Source organism: Convolutriloba macropyga, chromosome 11 (assembly GCF_964194025.1).
Source record: "Convolutriloba macropyga chromosome 11, txConMacr16.3, whole genome shotgun sequence".
NCBI classification, from domain to species: domain Eukaryota; kingdom Metazoa; phylum Xenacoelomorpha; order Acoela; family Convolutidae; genus Convolutriloba; species Convolutriloba macropyga.
In genome coordinates, this window is record NC_134478.1 from 35,051,070 (window position 1) to 35,071,347 (window position 20,278).

General features: G+C 34.2%; 1 protein-coding gene across 16 annotated transcripts in view; it reads left to right on the forward strand.

Annotated features, from left to right (window-relative positions):
• LOC142349375 (myotubularin-related protein 13-like) overlaps window positions 1-20,278 on the forward strand; it is a 235,257-nt gene that overhangs the window by 26,988 nt on the left and 187,991 nt on the right. The window lies entirely within an intron of this gene.

The following is a 20,278-nucleotide window of genomic DNA, read 5'->3' on the forward strand; positions in this document are numbered from 1 at the left end:
TAACTACTTCTGACGAGACTTCCTTTAATCGCAGTTCTTTTGATGCTTTCTTGCTTCGCATGCAAACGATAGCTTAACTAACATAATAGAAACATTCTCTTGATTTGGGCGCACATTGCAAGCATAGCATATTTGTGTGACGGAACTTTTTTGCTTCCATATTCAATTAAAATTTTATAGAAGCTGAATTCCCACCTTGAGCAAGTTTTCTTCAATTACAGATTACATTGAGGGTCTTATATTAATTAATGCAATTCCCTGTTCAAAGATTAGTTTCTATACCCTCTACCAGAAATTAATACAGTGGAGGTATTCTTGAAATGCATAAAACTTGGGAGAGATTCAAAAGCGTTTTCGTGGATTTTGGGGTAGAAATGAAATCTAAATGTTAGAGTTTGTGGTGTTGGAGGTGGGGAGCGGGTTCAATATTTGAGTATAAGAGGTATAGATTTGGGTTGAAAGTACATGGGTTCAAATATTCATTTGGTTGGAATTGGTCAACTATATACTTATAAACTACGTAGCATGCAGTACTCTAACCATCATAATTTTAGCTGATCATCAGGCCGTTTTCCTATGTTAACCAGTAGTCACTACAAAGTACTTTACACGTTCATGTTTTTATTATGCCTGCTATTTTGATGCTGCAATTATTCAGTAGCTGCTCATCTAATTCGAGCGAAAAGTATACAGACTGTCGACTAATTTTAGCGAAAAATGGTGTGATCGAGGGATTATTTCAGTTTAAGCCGCGCATGCGCAAGGTGTAGAAAGCTGTATTGCTACAATTCGATCTCAAAATACTCCTGAGTGTAAAAATTGCTTACAGATGATTCTAAATTACCTCGGCGATAATCAAGTCCTGTGTCCATTGATTCGTTGTCGCGAAACTAGTTAAATTAATTAATATCCACCTCGGCCTCTCTAATTAATATCGGCCTCTCAACGTCTATTATTTAGGCCCTCTCTTTATTTACAATCCAGATTTGGATTGTATTGGTGCTTTTTTTGGACTCAAAAATGTGAAAGTCAATGCCCCATCACAAAGCTAAGTGTTTGTGAAACGGCTGAACGAATTAAAGAGCAGAGAGAACTGAGAATGATCTTCAGTTCATGCAGCGTTTTTGAGAGTCAGAAATGTAGTTGAGAAAATTTTCTATTGCAGTTTTTTTAGTTTGAATTTTGCTTTTTCGGGTAAAGGGGGTTTTCTAAATCATGCTAGCTAGTAACCGTACGTTTGGAAGCATTTTGAACCATCTGTATGATATATTAGAGTTTAATGTGCAATCTGGAACTAGTTTTGTGATTTCGCCGTTTTATACGCTTTTTTTAGCGATTTTTGTACTTTTTCACGCTCTAAGTGTCCGGGTTTTTTGGTTGAAATTACTTCAGTTAGTTTTCGTGACTTTTTGATTTCGTAAATATCAATTTAAATTTGTTCTATGAAAATATTAGACTAAATTTAACAATTTTTTGCTTATTTTCTCATTTTTGCGCAATTTTCAGTTTTTTTTTGTTTTTCAGAACTTTTTCATGTTCAATTATTTACCAGGTAGGGTTATGGTTACGCAGTGAAAACAGATAAATGTTTGATAGCAGCTGTTTTATAAATTATTTTAATCAATTTTGCCAATTTGTGTAGTTTTTATTTCTTGCTCATTTTCTGCGTGTATTCAGTGTTTTTCGGTTTCGTGTAGATTTTCATTGAATAAACAGAAACTGATTCTTAAGGTGTGTTGAGAAAAGTTAGAAAGACTTTAAACAATTTTTAGATAATAGTATCAGAACATATAACAGATTTTATTTACTTTGTACTTCAATTCTTTTCTTTTTAATAGGCGCGTCCTCAATTCCAGGCGGCTATTATAGAGCTCCTAATTGTTTTTACAATTCAAAGAATTTGAATTGTATTGGTGCGCTGTGTTTTTAACCAAGCTGCCTCTCTAAACGCAGTGCGTTTGTTTATGTACCAATATCGGAGCGGCAATATTGTAGTTGAGACTAGTAAACTATTTTCTCACTCCATTCTTGGTAACTACTTGGAGGAAATTGGTTTTTAATAGCCGCCCTCATCTTCTCAGCCGGCTATTATAGCGCTCCTATTTTTTTTTTACAATTCAAAGAATTTGAATTGTATTGGGGCGCTGTGTTTTTTTAAGATGTGTTCACAAATTTTTCAATGACTTTGATCTTTCAAACGGGATAAACAGGTAAAGCCCAGCGGGCATTAAGTTTCATTAGAGGCCCAAAGTGGGCTTTAGTAGTCCTTCAAGTACTTATAGTGGTTCAGCTGCTGGTATGGCCTTAATTTAAGGTTAAACGGTCATTTTTAGGAGTTTTTGGGGTCAAAATGGTGCAATTTTTCATGTTTTTTGTGATTTTTTTGTTTTGATTAGTCTTAGGTTGAAGTTTTAAAAAGTTGATGAAGGCCTTTTGCGAGACAAAATTGCTTGTTATGACCATTTTATGAGCTAAATGTTTTGGTACTACAAACACAAGCGCGCAAAATGATACTAATTTTTACAATTTTTTTCAGGTTTTTTGAACATTTTTGTCATTTTTTAGCCCTGGGTGTCAAGAAACCTCCTTTAGGGTTTGATGATAGACTACTGCATAATTTCTAGTGGTAATTGAATGGTTTTCATCTTTTTACCATCATGAATTTTAGCATTTTTTGACCAAACTTGCAATTTTTTACATATTTTGTGACATTTATTGTCATTATTCTAGTTTCTTGAGTCCCAGGGGGCCAGAAAATCTCATCAGGGGTTAGATAATAATTTACTGAAAATTTTTTAGCTGCCACGGAATAGGTTTCAACTTTTGAATATCACAAATTTTAGCAATTTTTTTTTTGACAAAATTCGCATTTTCAGGTTTCTGAAAATTTTCGTCATTTTTCAGTTTTTCCAGCTTCACGGGCCAGGCAATCTCCTTTCAGGTTTGTTAATAGGGCACTGCACAGTTTCTAGCAACAATGGAATGGTTTTTAACTTTTTAATGTCTCCAATTTTAGCATTTTTTTTATAAAGTCTGCAATTTTTTAAGGCCTAAAGTTTTTGTCAGTTTTTGATATTCGTCCATTCTCGAGTGCGTGAAAACATATTTCACGTTCTGATAAAAAGTGACTGCATGGTTTTTATTTTGAATGGATTTGTTTTCGACAATTTAAGCTTTCGACTTTAGAAATTTTTTGATAAGATTTGCAAATTTTTTCAAGTTTTTCAAAACGTTTGTAATTTTGTTTTTTTTTCTTGCCTCAGTAGCCAGTTAACCTCATCCAGGGTTTGATAGTATGTTATTAAATAGTTGCTAGGGGGCAATTGAATGACTTTCAACATTTTAATAGAACGAATTTATCTTTTTTGAAGTTTGATTTTTTTTTTAAATAATTGCCTATCGATCTATTAGCCAATGAGTGTTTTAAAGCTTGGAATTGGATTACTGGATAGCCCCTAGAGACACAGAAATTATTCTGAAAATATTTGTATCTCGATTTCCAGCAACCTTTCTTTAGAATTTGCAATTGATTTTTTTTTTTTAATTTTTTGTTCATTTTCGAGTTAATCGACCTTCAAGGGCCAATGAATATTTTTCAGGTCTTGCAGATATAATACTGGACCGATTTCAGAAACAAAAATTGGTTTTGAACATAGTTTTGACATAGGTATTTTTCAGGGAGAAAATTTTGCCTTAGAATTAAAAGCTTCAAGAGTTTAGCATTGAGTATATTTTTGTTCAGTTTTGATTCTTTTAGTTTCTCAATTTTTTGATCATTTTGTTTGTGTTCTGGCGGGCATTGTTCAATTGATCTGCTGGTCAGGTAGATTACGTCTGAGTTTTTCATTCAATTTTTTGAATTGTATTTCAGGACTTGTCCTGCTATGTTTTTTTACCTCGTCTAACAGATTTTTGTTTCATCTTACCCTGCGTCCCGCGTTTTTGTTTTTTTAGGCCAATTGAGTGACCTACCACACTCAATAAAATAACTTGTGAACTCAATAGTGTGCATCTAAGTAGTGCCAAAGATATATGCCCTAATTCTTGATTGTTAGAGTCTTGAGTTTTTTCGAATTAATTTTGAAAATTCAATGGCCTCCAACATTTTAATAGAACGATTTTCTATTTTTGAAGTTTGAAATATTGGCCTATCGATCTATGCTCCAATGAGTTTTTTAAAGCTTAGAGTTGGGTTACTGGATAGCCTCTAGAGACAAAGAATTGATTCTGAATATTTATCACGATTTTCAGCAACATTTTCTTTTAATTTGCAATTGATTTCTTTTTCTAAATTTGTTCATTTTCGAGTTAATCGATCTTCAAGGGCCAATGAATATTTTCGAGGTCTTGCAGATATAATACTGGACCGATTTCGGAAACAAAAATTTGAACATATTTTTGAAATAGGAAAATTTAAAGGGAAGAAATTTTGCCTTAGGTTAAAAAGGTTCAATTTTTTGAGATGATTTTGTTTGTGTTCTGGCTGGCATTTTTCAATTGATCTGCTGGTCAGATCGAATACGTTTGAGTTTTTCATTCAATTCTTTGAATTGTATTTCAGGACTTGTCCTGCTATGTTTTTGTACTTCGTCTAACAGATTTTTAATTCGCCTTACCCTGACTTCTTGGAGTTGACTTTTTCAATGACTTACCGCAATAAAAAAAGACTGAACTCACTTATGGAACTTTCAATTTTATGAACATTTACTTGTTAAAGGCCAATAGTGTGCATCTAAGTAGTGCAAAACATATATGCCCTAATTCTTGATTATTAGTGTCTTGAGTTTTTGATTTCGAATATTTATTAATTTTGGGATCTTCTCCGTTTGTGCCCCCAGTACGTTATGCGCCCCTCAGTTACAGAGCACGTGCCATTGCATAGTAAGTTATTGTGTAAAAAATATTGCACGTGCATCTGAGGGGTGCAAATAATATGCGCCCACTAGGCTGAGGGGGCACAAAAGGAAAAGATCCTAATTTTAAAAAGCCCTATTAGGGCTTTCTCCTTATAGAGCTTATGTGTCTCATGAAAATGACAGTCCAAAGCTAACCCAAAAAGTCTAGTGGTCTATTAAAGGACTGGTGGTCGATCTGTCTATCTATTCTCTTTAGTTGTTTCATTTCATGGAAGGCGCCAAGCGTGTATCGCGGCTATTTTCCGGCAATATGCTGGCTATGTTTGCTAATTGCTCTCAAGCAAAGTTTGTAGCAATTATTTTAGTCCTGTCGGTTTTTTTTTTTTTGCAATTTTTCACTTGACCAATTTTTCGTATGACGCATTTGACTTCTCGTCCTCATAAACGGGATAAGGGGATAAACAGTTAGTGCCCAGCGGTCATTAAGTGCTCTTAGAGCCTTTCAGCTCACTAGTCTTCAGGTATGCGATTCACAGCATCTGTTTTGTAGAATTTTACTTATGGTGCGAAGGGCGGTTCTTAGAAATTGACTCCCCTCACTATTGCCAGCCCATCAGCCCCCCGCTGCGCTCAGTTACGCCCCTTCAGTTAAGCTAAAGCTAGCCTCACTAAACCGTGCCTAGCTACTGACGAAGCCAACCTCTCGTTTGAGAGCAATTCGCCCGACTTTAGTCGGTTATGTTTTTAGATTTGTTGTGGGTTATATTTATCTTATCAATTGTTCGTCATTTGTTGAATATAATAAAAATATACGAGACAATCTATTGTAAAGAATGATTTTGAATTTGCAACTTATGAAATTTCCCTATAAAATGCTTTTCTTATTTGATTTTTCCCAGATAATTTTTGTCTCCTTTTGTTTCAAAATAATCGGTCCACTGTAGATAATAGTTTTATGAATTTGAGGTTGGCTAGTGTGTAAGTTAAATTCAACTTCAGGTCGATTCCGAGTCTTTTGGATATTATTTGTTCTGTCCACACCTTTTTGACTTTTTAATATCAATGAGAAGTTACATTTGATTGGTGTTAGTCATGCTGATATATTAAAGGATCATATTTGCTGTTAGGTGCGGAGCCTAGTGTTTTTCAAACGACTTAAGGTGGAGTCAGAATGTGCTGTTTGTCCAAATTTATGGTTTTCGAGGAGAATTTTGTCTAGTGCGGCAATTTGACTTCCGTTTTCAGTGCTGTTGATTGCTGTTAAAAAGCTACTTTTATGTTCTGATTCCGTCTTTTTAAAATTTCTCGAATTGCTGGACTGGCAGCTAATGCATCTATGATTTTCAAACCATTTTTTATAAATCATAATGCATTTTTTTTAATACTCGCCCGTATTTTTTCTTGTTTCTATTATATCACTTACTTTCTTTTGTGGTGGTTCGCAGCGGTTGGTTTCGAGGCTTTGGTAAATCAAAATAATCGTTTCGGTTCAGCTGAATGGTTTTTTGCGTCTATTTTCAAGGCATTGAGGAAATGTTTTTTAATTTTTGCCTGTACCTGTTCTTTTTGTTGTATTATCAGTTGATCTGATTTGGAGCAGGTCTCATCGGTTGCTAATCAGCCACCAATGAACCTAATTGTTGATTCAATTTTTAGCTAGTGGCTTCTATAACCTTTACACTATCTTTCTTGAAAAAGTGTTTGCGAACTTTTGAGTTTTGCCTATATTTGTATATGTCTTATCTTTGAACTCTATTAATGGCACTTCTTACTGGTTGCTATTGAGGCATAAATTTGTTTCATTTCACAACAGTGGTGTTCATCACGTCAACACTATTTACTTAGAAAAAATGTTTGTTTTTGAGGTTTGCTCGTTTTTATTGCTTATCCTAGTAGCTAAATCTCAATAACAACAGTTTTTATTGACCTTCACGTCATTTGAATCGATTCTAAGCTATTGTTTTTAGTTTTTCTTGATGGTTTTTGTTACCAAATATTATTGAATTGTTTCGAATTTCTAAATCTTGCCTTCATTGGATGTTTTTTTGTCCTTTTTCTACCTAATGGAAAATCAAATTTTTAAACTCTTATGTAAGCTTTGCTGTGCTTAATAATTCTTTATAAAGTTTTATGATTTTTTGCTTTGAGGCCACTATTTTAAAAGATTTTTGTTTTTGTTAAGTTTGTTGGTTAAGTTTTTTGACACTAGTTTTGGAAAATGATTATTTTTCAGTTTCTTTATTTTTGCGCATTTAAAGACATACGCTTTGTTGACTGACGAAGTTCGAGGTTGCTTTAAAAATTTTGATTTTCAGGTCAATAGTTAATTAAATATTTTGGATTGTAATTCGGGAATTCTATGTTTTTTTTAATTCGCTTTACCTTTTAATCATGTTTTACATAAGTCACAGTTTTATCGTTTGACTCATGACTTACCTAAATAATTGTTTCAACTGAATCGATTTGAAGTTTTTCACTCATTGAATTCCGCAATGTAGTGAATACTGTCAATGTCAAAAAGTATTATCAAGAAACGGGTTAAACCGTTAAAGCCCGATCATTAAGTCTGTGTTTGAGGTCATCAAAGTTCATTAGAGCAATTGCTAGCGTATAGTATCAAGCTTATTAGAAGCTTACTTTGGAATCTAACTGAAACTGCACACCAACTTAGAACACTTTTCGACACAATATGTGTCTGTTTTGTCAATGGCGACTATTTGCCGACGATTTATCGGCTATGTTGTAAATTTTTTGGCTGTTTAAAGTTTCAAGATAATGGTGTTGCTTAATTGACTTTCTATGTATTTGATGGGCTGCTCTTATTGCTTGACGCGTTAAAATGTCAATGGAGTAGTTTTTCTTTATCGTGTCTGGAATTAATTCTTTGATAGCGAACATTGACTGCTTTTTTATGCTTTTTAATTGGATGGTTATCCTTTCAAGTTTTAAGTGCTCTTAGACAATATCTCCTAATTGTTTGGGTTATGTTGGCTTTTTAGTGCCGTGTTTTGTGTAATCGACTTTCGTTTAATTGGTTTTCGTATCACAGCCTTGACTTTTTGTCTCCAGAAAAGAGATGAATTGGTAATGCACGTTATCGTGAAGTGTCTCAAGTTTACAAAATTCACCGAGTTTGTCTAAAAAGAGCAAATAAAGTTTGATTAAAGTTTCGCTAAGCCAGTAGACTTAGTGATCATGTCCGGCATTTTTCAATTGGTGTCCAATTTTCAACAAAATTTTATCGGCCTAAATGTTTCACATCTTTTGCTCTGTTTTTTTTTTTACAAATGTTTTACCTTTTCTGGGTTTTTCTTGTAGTTGTCTTGTCAATTTGTTTGATTAAAGAAAGGTCCGATTGATGGCTTAAAAACGCATGAGCGATCCTCTGTAATGTTTCCTTTGATCAGCTTGAATTTAACGCCTCTTTTCTGTCTGTATTTTTTTTCTTTGAGGTGTTGTCTCTGGGGGCGACTAACGAGAGGAAAATTGGGCTCCTCAAGGAAAATTTTATTGTTTGAGGTCAACAGTTTATGCCTTTTTGTCTACAAAATGTTTAATGATTTGCTTGTTTATCGTTTTTTTACTTGTATAATTTGACAGCGGACCGCTGCCTTCCAGTGAAACCAAGTGAATCTTTGTTTATTTTAGTTTTCATCATAAAATAATTGACATGGGCGGCTATTATAGCGCTCCTACTTTTTTTTAAATTCAAAGAATTTGAATTGTATTGGAGCGCTGTCTTTTTTATTACGACTCGAAGAGGAGTATTGGAGAAGTCCTTTTTTTAATCAATTTTTGGAGTGAATTTTGAAGCGGGAAAAGAAACGCGTGAAAAAATTTGGAGTGATTTTGATGCTGAACAAAAGTAAAGAGCGGAGCGAAAAGAGAGTGGTTTTTGTTCACACCGCTGTTTTTGAGAGAGGGAGAATTTGAATGTGAAAAAATTTTTTCTAAGCGAGCGTAATTTTTTTTGTTCACGTGCGGCTTTTAAAGGCAGTTTTTTTGCAACTTTTGATGGTTATGAGGTTTGATTATTATATGGTATTCGTTTTAGGTTTGTTTTGATAGGAATTGAAGATTTCAAGTAGTTAATTTGCTTTTGATGCTAATTTGGAGGTTTTTGATCAGTTTTGCTGATTTTTAGACGAAATTTAATGATTTTTTCCCTGTTTTTTTTGTTTTACTGCTTTAAGTGGGATTTGAATAAAAGCTTGTTACCTAAGGAATTGTCAGATACCAATTGACTAAAGTTTTGTTGGTATAAATCATTTTTTTCTAAGGAAAAATTACCGAAACATTGAGAAATTTTAAACTCTTTCTCATTTTTCGCAGTTTTTCTTTTTTTTAATCTTACACAAGTATCTTACCCACCCTTTTATAACTTGCCCATTGTTTTTGCGAGTTTTCATTGCTCTAATTGCAAAGGAACTTTATTCGGCTTTATGTTTCCTTGTACTATTAAAAAAACTCATTTAGTTTTTATTGTTTTTTTTTGTTGAATTTGTTTTTGAATGCCGTTTCTATTCCTTAATTTTTCATGGCGTTTGTGGAGGTTTAGGGTTCATAATAGTTGTTCTAGTTGTTTAGTATTAATTTTGGGCAATTTTGGATATGAATCATTTTTTTTTGTTGAGAAATATGACAAAAAATGGCGAAAATTGAAACTATTTTTCTTAATTTCTTTCTTTGCAGTTTTTCGGTTTTTTTTTCTGTTTTTTGAGACAAGTTTCTTAGACTATTATGACATGTCTATTGATTTGCGAGCATCTGGATGCGCTATTGGCTTAAGAAAATTTTTCTTTGGATTTATATGCTTTTGTAATATTAAGAAATTTACCAACTTATTCCAGTTTTTAGTGCAATTTGTTTTTAAGAGCTTTTTTTTCATAATTTGGCCTCAGCATTTTTAAAACATTCACTTAAGTGGTTTTAGTAAGTACTAGTTGTTTTGAGGAAGTATTTTTGGCAGTGATAGTTATTTCGGGATCTCAAGTTATGACAAAATTTGCAATCTGCAAATTTTGTCATAACTTGAGATCCCGAAATAACTATCACTGCCAAAATTACTTCCTAAAAACAAGTTTCGGGATCTCAATTTACAACAAATTTTGATCAGATTTTTTATCGTATTTTAACAGATTTGATTTTTTTGTTTTTACTCATTTGTTTCATGGTTTTGTTTCAAAATAATCATAAATTAGTGAAGGCGAGTTTTGTTTGATGAGTAGTTGGATGGCGTTTAAATCGATTTTCTTTTCGAGTCGTTTCCGGAATTCTTCCGGCTATGTTCACACATTTTCATGTTTTTTGAAGTCAAATTGGTGTAGTGATTTTGGTCACGCCGAAAAAGGAAGTGGAGTGAAAAAGGAAGTGGTTTTGCGGCGTGAATCTTTTTCGCTATAATTTTAAAGTAGAGTGAGAAAACGGTGTTTGAACGAAAATTCGGTTTCTCGGTAGTGGATTTTTGTTCACATGCGGCAATTTCACTCCGATTTTTACTGCTTTTACGATTTTTTGGATCGGATTTCTAAATGGTTTTCCCGATCCATTCACAGCTCATTCTAGACCTAGTTTTTTGTTTGAATTAAATTTTCATTTCTCGTTAGTTTTTTTTTCACATGCGGCAATTTCACTTTGATTTTTACGGTTTTTTCAATTTTTTGGATCGAATTTTTTTCTAAATGGTTTTCCCAATCCATTCATTGTCCGTTCTTGGTCTAGTTTTCTGTTTAGTCAATGAAAATTCTTTGAATTGTACGTCAGGACTTGTCCTGCTATGTTTTTTAGTTCGTCGAACTTTTTTTCGCTTTATCATTTTGCCGCTTTTTCAACTTTCTGCGTGAAATCTTTTTGACTTCTCTAGGCTAGTTTCTTCTCTCATTCTGCTAGAAGTGAATTTGAATATCAGTTGCTCAGCAAATCAATTCAAAATGAACAGAGTCAGTATAAAAAATTGAAGTCAGAAATAGAAACGGGATAAACCCATAAAGCCCAATTTTAGATGCCCGCTATTTGAACGTCGTTCCTATATGTCTTAGTTACCATCTCTTATGGTTATTGGTATTGATAGTAGCCCCTGTGGCCTCTCTCTAAGAAACAGAAGTATGATCAACTACGAAATGCCTTCAAAGTAAATCGGACTTAGAAAATGTTTTTGTACAAAAATCTTTTTTTTTCTATCTTCTGTTCTTTCAATCCCAATCATGCTTATTGGTATCAACAGCGGCTCTTTTCTGGCAATCTGCCGGGTATGTTTTTTGCCTTCATTTGTTGGCATTCACCCTCATTTTTGTTAACTTTGACATTTTCTCGCTAACTGTATTTAAGAAACGATGCATTATTCAGGAGCTGAATATTATGATTTTTGGCTACCAATTTTAAACTGCGGTTACGTACATATTTTAATGAGGTTACTTTTTTTAAAACTGTGACGCCTTTATTTTTAACTTTTCATGAAATGTACGTTAGTTACTTTTCTTTGGTTTTCCCAAGATAATGTTTTTGGTGATAATTAGTTCGATTATCATCCAGGTAATGTGATTTTTTTAAATAAAATTATTATCATTATTTTTAAAAAATATATGTTTTCATTTATCCGTATTTTTTTCCGCTTTGTTTTTGCCTTTATTTTCGCCTCATGTGTTTTGATCGTTTTGAGACTGATAGTAGTATAGTGTGAGCAGATCAGGCCCCATTTTCGGAGCCGGTCATTAACCTATTTTGTAAGTGCTTAACTTGACGGGATTAAATTGATTTCTGTTGACAGATTGTAGAGACTGTTTGTCTGTATACAAACAAAAGATTCCATTAAGTACTGAATAGACTATTCAATTGGAGAAATGAATGGACAAAAGAAATAATTTCCGCCACTACATTGTAATAATTATAACCTGATAGAAAAAGGCTTTCAGAGAAAAAATCAGTTGTCTCATTTAACCCACCTAAGAAAGTTGTTAGAAATGGAAAAAGAAAATCTTCCTCAGACCCGTACCAGGAAGTACACTAAGAACTGTCGTCGAAAGAAAAAACATGGGAAAGTCATGAAGAAATGTATTTTGTGTTGCTATCTGGTATCCGACTGTAGGAAATGTGGACTCATTGAATGTGAGTCTGAAAACTGTCGGAAAAAAATATGTGCTGAGTGTAATTTCCAAATGAAGGCAAGATGTCCATTTTGCTTGGATTGGTTTGGTAGGGAAAAAAAACTTCCACTATTGGTACAAAGTTCTGCAAGAAAGAAATGAGGTTTAGATTTTTCCTAACTATACAACTCAGCCCTTTTAAGGGCTACCAGAGAAAAATCACCCTTAATATTTAGAAAAATATTAGGAGGTTCTTCTTTGAAAAGTTCTTAAACGAAAACTGAGTTGTTAGAACAAAAATTGCAATAAAATAAAGTTATTGATCACAACTAAAATGATGTTCCACAGCCGACTTAAACAAAGATATAGAACACACTGAACACACTTTATGTTAGATTATTCATCGAGAACTTAAAAAGCTTTTTAAACTTCCAATATAAAATTTATCTCTCAACGAAAGAACTTGAAATTTCTCGGTAAAGTAGCAAGAATTTTGAAGATCTGACGAAAAAATTTGCCCCTTTAGGAAACCCTATAGCACTATAAATTTTAACATTTTACAAAGTTTTTTATGTAAATTTCAAAATTAAGTTTCTTTGAATTTAGAGAATGTCTGTGTAAGTTTTTGAAAAATGGTATCTTATTTTACTACTTGCATTTTAACTGAGTTTTTGACTCGGAAATATCTGATGTATATCCTGGAGAAGACACGAAATGTTATGAGTGAATGGAATCTCCGTTTACTCCAAAAAAAAAATAAAAGATGACACTTGAATTAGCTATAAAGATAAAACCAAAGATGCAATGTACAATACAGAATATAATTATAGTTTCAATGGTTTTGTATGTATTCCATCATGGTCAACAATACGTTTTGGATAGAAGTAGGAGAGTCCTTTCTTCCGCATTTCATAGGTACAAATTTTCTCGCTGTTGACTGTCCGGAAACCTCTATTAACTGTGACAATCTGTTCCTGATCAAACAAGACGGATTTGTACTTCTCCAAAGGATTGTCATTGATGAGACTACACTGATTCAAACCCTTGCAGCTGATTTTAACGTTTTTGTGAGGTTCGTTAAAACAGCAGTATGTTTTCGAACATAACGCAACCATTTCGGTACACCGAAACTCTTCCTTGAATAACCCTGGAGTTCTTTGATCGTGTTTGTTGTGAGAAGTACAGCATTCCCGTGGAAAAAAGTTTCCAACATTGTCTGCTTGGAACGTATCTTTACAGTCGCTAGAGCGCAGTAGATTCCACACTTCTTTCATGTTCGGTTTGATGATTTCCCTAATGGATTTTTCGCTCATAGCAATGTATAGACTGTCAGTGTCCATTTCAAGGAACTCGAATTTTTCGGGATCGCAAAATCGATCAAAAAAGTTGTATACCAATTCAAGCATCGTAAGCTTGGCATATTGTAATATAAAAAACCCAACAATTAAGGGTTCTTTATGGTGAACAGTGCTATTTTGAAGATCAATTTCGAAAATTTTATCATCTAATTCATTGAAACTTTTGAAAAATTTGTTGTTCACTAGTTTCGAAACTGAAGGGCCAATAGCGTATTTTGTTTTTGTGTGGCGAGTCCTGTCCATGATCTGATATCCGTATGAGCTGTTTCCGATCAGTTTCATGGTTTCAGCAACAACGGTAGATTGAGAATTCAGATCTCCTTGTCGACGTGCTTCCACGACTGATTGTACGAAGGGTTTGAAACATGTCTTCGCAGTGTATTGAAGGAAAAAGTGGATTCTGTTAATGATCACTCCTTCATTCAAATAGAAAATCAGCAGTGGCGTAATAACTGGACCTCGTTCCAGTTTCATACTAGAGATCAACATTTTTCGTGGTTTACGAAGCAGATCGTTTTCTTCCGCAAATTTCATCATATGTTCTCCAATGTCATTCCTACTCACTTCGCAATTTTTGAAGATTGGTGGGAATTTTTCAAACTTTGTCTCAAGATGAGGAGGTACCTGCAGCTCACAGTCAACAACTCCGAACAACGTTCCATCTAAAATTTTTTGCAGTAACCTATTGCGGCTAAGAGGTGGGCAGTAAGGGAAATGTATCCTAAGAAAATCTCTAATGCCAAACTGATTTGTGTGCGTCCACTCTCTCCACTGACATTCCCAGATTTCGATAACAGATAAGCCTTGTTGCTCCAAGTAGTGACGTCGACGTACAGTTCTCTCGCGTCGTTTCATTCCTTCTTCAAGAGTGTTTTCTCGTACTGTTCTGTCTTGACAACCATGGAAGTGGTAAAAACAACCCATGGCCTCAAATACGGTCTGACAATGTGCACAATAACCGTCCACGAAAAATGGCCCGAACTGTTTCTGTTTTCCATGAGTAAATTGTGTTTGTATTGAACAGTCAGGTCTCGTGCCTTGAAGATAAGAAGTGACCATCAATTCGAAGAAGCTCTTTGTGTTTCTTCTAGGGTGGAATTTTTCTGTACTATCGGACCACTTCCATTTTGTATATGATCCACTTGGCATAGACTTTGTCATGGAATACGGATAGAGCTGGCTAGCATCAATTCCTACGATAGCCTTAAAAATATTCTGTGACCTGCCAATGAATGTGGTATCAACTTTTGCGTATCTAGTGAAAATTATTGAAGGTCCACCCGTGAGCCAGCTTCGTAGATAAGTATCATAATGCGCATCTTCTTTGGTGAAGGGGAAAAATTTTGTAGAAGTTGAAGAATGCAGAATTCTGTTGGCTAAATTCGGAAGTGTCAAACCCAGCTTGAGCATATCAACTTTTCTGTCATGATAAAATTGTACCATTTTTTGTAAAGCCTTCAAAGTAGGAACGACGTCTTTGTTATTATAGTACCGCAAGAAATCTTGAAAGGTTTGCATTCCGTTTGTGTTCCATACAATTTTAAGATCTTCGTAGTTTTCTTCTGCCGTTTTAGGTTGACATCTTAATTTTAGTTTTTTCTGAGCAACGTCTTCACTTATTCCAATATCTAATAAACTCTGGTAATCGTCAAAGTCTTTACCGAGTACGTTGCAGTTTTTCAGCTTACTGAAGAAACTATTGATGGGAGGCAACGATGGATAACTCAGTTTTTCTGAACTGTTGAACCATTCATATGGAAAAAATCCTTTTTGTTCTTCCATCCCATATGCCTTTAGAAACTTGTCTAGACTTACAGATCCTCCTAAGAAGTTCAAAATATCGAGAAACTGCAACCCCAAAAAATTCATTCCAATAAAACTGTTACTCCTGCGGATCACGGCTGGTGAACAGTTTCGCTCATTTAGCAGAATTTTGAGTAGAAATTCTTTAATCAGATTCAAGTCATATCTGGAACTGTTGAATCCGAAAACGGGTAAATCATCACAGTATTTTGAGACTTCCTCTTTGATCTGACTGAGTTTTCGTAATTCAGAGTTTCGTATTTTGACGTCGTAATCAATCTCGTCATCTTCTGAGATTTCTAGGTTTGCTTCAGCTTCTAAAAATGGGATGCTTGTTACCTCTATTTGATCAATTGGCTGGTTCTCTGGTAGTGTCTCAGTAATCAGATTTAACTTTTCGTCTAAATCATTGAAGACACTTTCGAACATTGATCTCATTTGAATCGAAGATTGTTGCGATAGTTCCAGAAGTTTATCCAGAAAACTTCTTGTCAATCGCATGGGATCAGGATCACACAGAAAAATTGCATCGGATAAAAGATTTGAAGTCATTGAAACACTAATTGGAACATGCTTCCCGACCCAAGAAACTGAATATGAATCACTTAGCGTCTCATCATGTACAGTGATAGATTCGAAATCAAATACTACCAGGTTGGAATATAAACGTAAACTTTCATCAAAGGATATGTCCAGTTCTGTTAACTTATCAAATATTGTTGTTCTTAGAAGGTAAGGTCCATTAGGATAGCGGTGTTTAATTAGTTCGTCACAGGTTTTGATATGGCGTTCCAGGTTAAACGTTCGGTTGAAGAACTGGTTACAATTATCGCAACGGAATTTCTTGAAGTTGATTAATGTCAGAAGTCCAGCATATATGATTGTCATACTGAACCAAATTGATTAACTTCTCATATTTCTTGGATGATCTTCTTGTTAACTCCCCGAGTAAAACATTTTCCTCATAGTAAATGGAATACAATTGAATATTACACTCAATTATTTTTTCTAAAACCTCCAATTGACCCATTTCAACTCCAGGGAAACTTTCCGTCGACTGCTTTGTAATGTTTATAAACTTCTCAAACAAAGTAACATACTGTTGCTGATATTCGGATTCACCGTAGAGGTGGTAAGCTACTGCCCGGAACATACACAAATTATCATCAAAAGGCCGATTCCTCGAATCTGATACAAAACATTTAACAAGCCGGTTTTGTATGAGAATGGACGGTAGTTGGACTTGATGACATCCCAGTGGAATATCCGTCAAGTGGTAGAGAAAAAACGTAACATTTATTAAACAGTGCAACTTCCACTTCGTGTCAGGACGTTGTCTCACTAAATCTTCAAATAAATCGTTCTTTTCGAGACTATTCAGGATTTTGTGTAAATCTCTTTCATCTGAAAGAACTTTGGGGGTTTCAAAAACTGTGTTGTTATTTGCCGGATAGAAGTATTGAAACGTTGAGTCGTCTTGAATGTTCTGAAGAACAAATCCAAACGCCAAGTTGATTTTAACAGAACAATGTAACTCGTCATATATGAATCTCATTTTATCCTTCAAAAACGTTATGCTGAACTCCTTCATTCGAAAGTTGTACACTGTTTTGTTTGAGGACTCAAATTTTTCATCAGTGAGAAAGTGCTTCACCGTCTCAATCTCTTTTAGTAAGTTAGGATCCTCGCTATATTCGGACAATGTCGACCTCAGAATGACTGTATTTGGTTCTGCTCATTTCCATATGACTTTCTTTCTTATGTTTTCTGAGTCCATAGAAAGTGTTGAACTGAGCCGAACAGATCCTACACGTGAATTTTTTGGAGATTGATTTTGAATGACTCTTTGAATGATGCTGTTTCAATTTTTTCTCATTTTGGAAGGACTCTGAACACATTGAACACTGGAGATTATGTTTGTTCAAGATATGTCGCTGTAAATTCTTATGGAGAACTTTAACATCACATTTTGGGCATTTTTGGGTCTTCATTGTCAAAAACTTGGAACTCAATCGATTTCGAACAAAAGTATAGATTACCCTCACTCAACGAATGCACCAAATTGAAGAAATCTTGGCCTATGGAAGATTGTAAAATAGATTCGATTCGCAGCAAAAGATGAGAATTAAACAAAGTTTGCTTGCAATGTCTTTTTTCCGATTGTTGCAATTGTTTTACAAATTTGAATCGTTTCCTCAGTAACCGCTTCCTAGCTACACTCGGTCGTTGTAAAATTGGAAAAGGAAGTTGTTGATGGAACTTGACTGCTGATAGTAGTTGAGTGCTCACTGGTCCAGAATCGTAAACTGAGTCTCTGAAATAAATGGAAACTGTAGTAAGAAGACAGTCTACTCGTTGGAAATAGTAATTTATGTTTTTGAATATTTTCGAAACAAGTAATGGAAATCTACTGTCGATTATAAGTAATTGATAACGGCTTTCGACTGGAAGATTAGGTAAATCGACTTTTTTCGATACAATAACGTTTTCGAAAGATGCTAAAGTTTTTGAGTTCGGACTTGATTCTAAACAAATAAGAACTGAATTGCAATTGTGTTTTTGATAAAAGTTTGGAAAACAAGTTTCATCTCCACATGCCATCAAAATACTTCTGTTGGAAAATTCTGACAAAAAATTTCCTAATGTTTAACTTTTTAAGCAGTTTCATTCACGCCCGATTAGTGTACTGGGTTTTAAATAAAATGATAAGCAATTGTTTTGAACGCAGTCTTTTAAAGCGTCACGTGAAACAAAATATATTCACGTGAGAATTTGAATCACTGAAAATTAACTCAGTGATTCAACCTCACAAGATTCTTGCCTGACTCATTAAATTGACAATAGATAACAGTAGTATTCTTTTTTCCAGGCAATAAGGATATTAATCATTCACGTGACTTTTTCTCACGTGAAGTAAGAACAATCACCAAAAGTATATCATTTTGAACTTTTACTTTTGCTCCGAGCAGTCTCGCTTCAATTTTTATTTAAAAAATTAATAGTAGAATGAGTTCTCAATCTTCCTCTACAGTACATAACTCTACCAACCTTTCAGCTGCAGAATCAACCAAAGAGACCGAGAAAAACAAATTTGGACTTTCTGTACTCAAGCAGTATCGTGAAGTAGGATTCTTGCAAGACTCTACGGATTGTCAACTTCTGTGGGATTTTATTGCCTGTCCATCTCGAGTATTTCGAATATCAATTCCTAAACAACAAGACTATGTGAACAAACCTTCCGATTGGATTCATTTTAAAATATATCGTCAATCGATAGAGCAAATGAGTTTACACCAAATTATATTATTATCAGTGAACGAAGCAAGAACACTTCTTGTTCATTTACCGAGTATTTTGCGAACAGTGAAAGAAAGTTTCTACAGTTTCGATCATAATTCTCAACGCCTCGAGGATCAGGACTATACAACAATAACACCTACCCAAGATCAACTTCTAGTTGACAAGATTTGGGAGGTTTGCCAAAGTCCCAGGAGAAAAATTAGTATTGGTTGTATTTATTATGATAAGGAAAACTTTGACAGGACCTACGTGAGTATTCGTTTGTACACAAGAGGTGCATCAATCGATGAATTCAAGAGAAAGGGAGTTCTCAGTATTAAATGGACAGAGATGGAACAACTGAACGATAAAGCAGAATTATTGATGGCAGAACTAATTCGAGAAAAACTCAGACATAACAAATTGAGCTTTCAGTGAACTCAGTAAATTTCAGACTTGTTCTTGTCCTTTTTTGTAGTGTTTTTGTTATTATTTATAAAACTGTGTTTGCAAGAAGTATGATTAATATTGGAGTCAAAAGAAAAATTTTGTTACATTTACGTCACAATAATCAACTTGAATTCTTTCACATAAAAGTTTTTGGTACACTGAGAAAGTAAAAAAAATTACAAATAACCCTAATCGAAGGAAAACTTTTACCAGTAAATTTACTCCCAACAGAAAACTTTTCTATTTCAAACGGAAGGAGACTTCTGAAAATTGGGACAGATACTACAGCTACACAAATAGAAATTTCACTTTCTCTACATAGAAACAATCATTTCGAGCTTAAACAATCCTTGGTACTTAAAACAACTGAGTACAATCAACTGATTGAATTTGTCAAGTCCTTGAAAATTCCAACTTCAGACGTTAAATTATCACCCTCTGTAACAGAAAATTTATCTGAAAATGAACCTTGAAAAAATATCTGAAATACAAAACAACATTAAGGTGAAAAAACATTTTGAAGATAACACTGAGAGAAAGAATTTTTTCCTAGCAGTTTGTTATTTTCATGATCCGAGCGTTGACCTTAAATTAATTAACGAAAAAGCTCCCTTTGGAGGAATCATAGGTATTGGAGATTCGAAATTGGAAAAAGTATTTGGAAAATTTAAAATATTCAAGCTACATGCTGTTTTGCACGATGCAGCTGGTTTTATGAAAACTAACTACTCTATGGGACCTGGATATGTATATTTCTCGAACCAATTCAGTCGCTTGAATTCATGCTTACTCGGTCACGTGAGTGGGATTATTTACTGCATATACCTTAGTATTGTCTACAAGAAAGTATATGAAAGTTTCAACCTGTAGTATTCATTTTGTTTTTAACAATGAGTCAAGTTGTTGTTGTGGAAATTGAAAAGTTTACAAACGGTGTTGTTAAGGAAATTGGATTATATAGAAATGGGATATGTATTGGAATTGCATTCAAACCACCGTACTCTTTTTCCAATATCACATCATGGGACAAAAAAAGGTGCAAATATTTGACTGAGAAGGTTCATATGCTTGAATGGAACTCAGGGACTGTACCGTACAATTATCTTCCTCATGTCCTGGATTTAATTTGCGAGTACAGAAGTTACGAGGTGCAGAACTTCTCTAACGCAGCTTGGGTTATTTTTATGAATAATATATTAGATGTAAGCAAACAAAAAAGAGCTGAGTACGTTTTCCATAAAACCAAAATGGAATTCTTCACGAAAGGAAGTGAAAACTGTACACTACTCGAAACAATTTTCAACAGACAGTTTTACGATCTCAATGTTATTAAATGTCCAGAAGCCAAGGACATTGCAAAAGAACTCTCAGAGTCATTCGAATATATTGGAGAATGTTCGTCCTATCCTCGAGAACATTCAGAAGTCATAGATCATTGTGCACAAAGGAG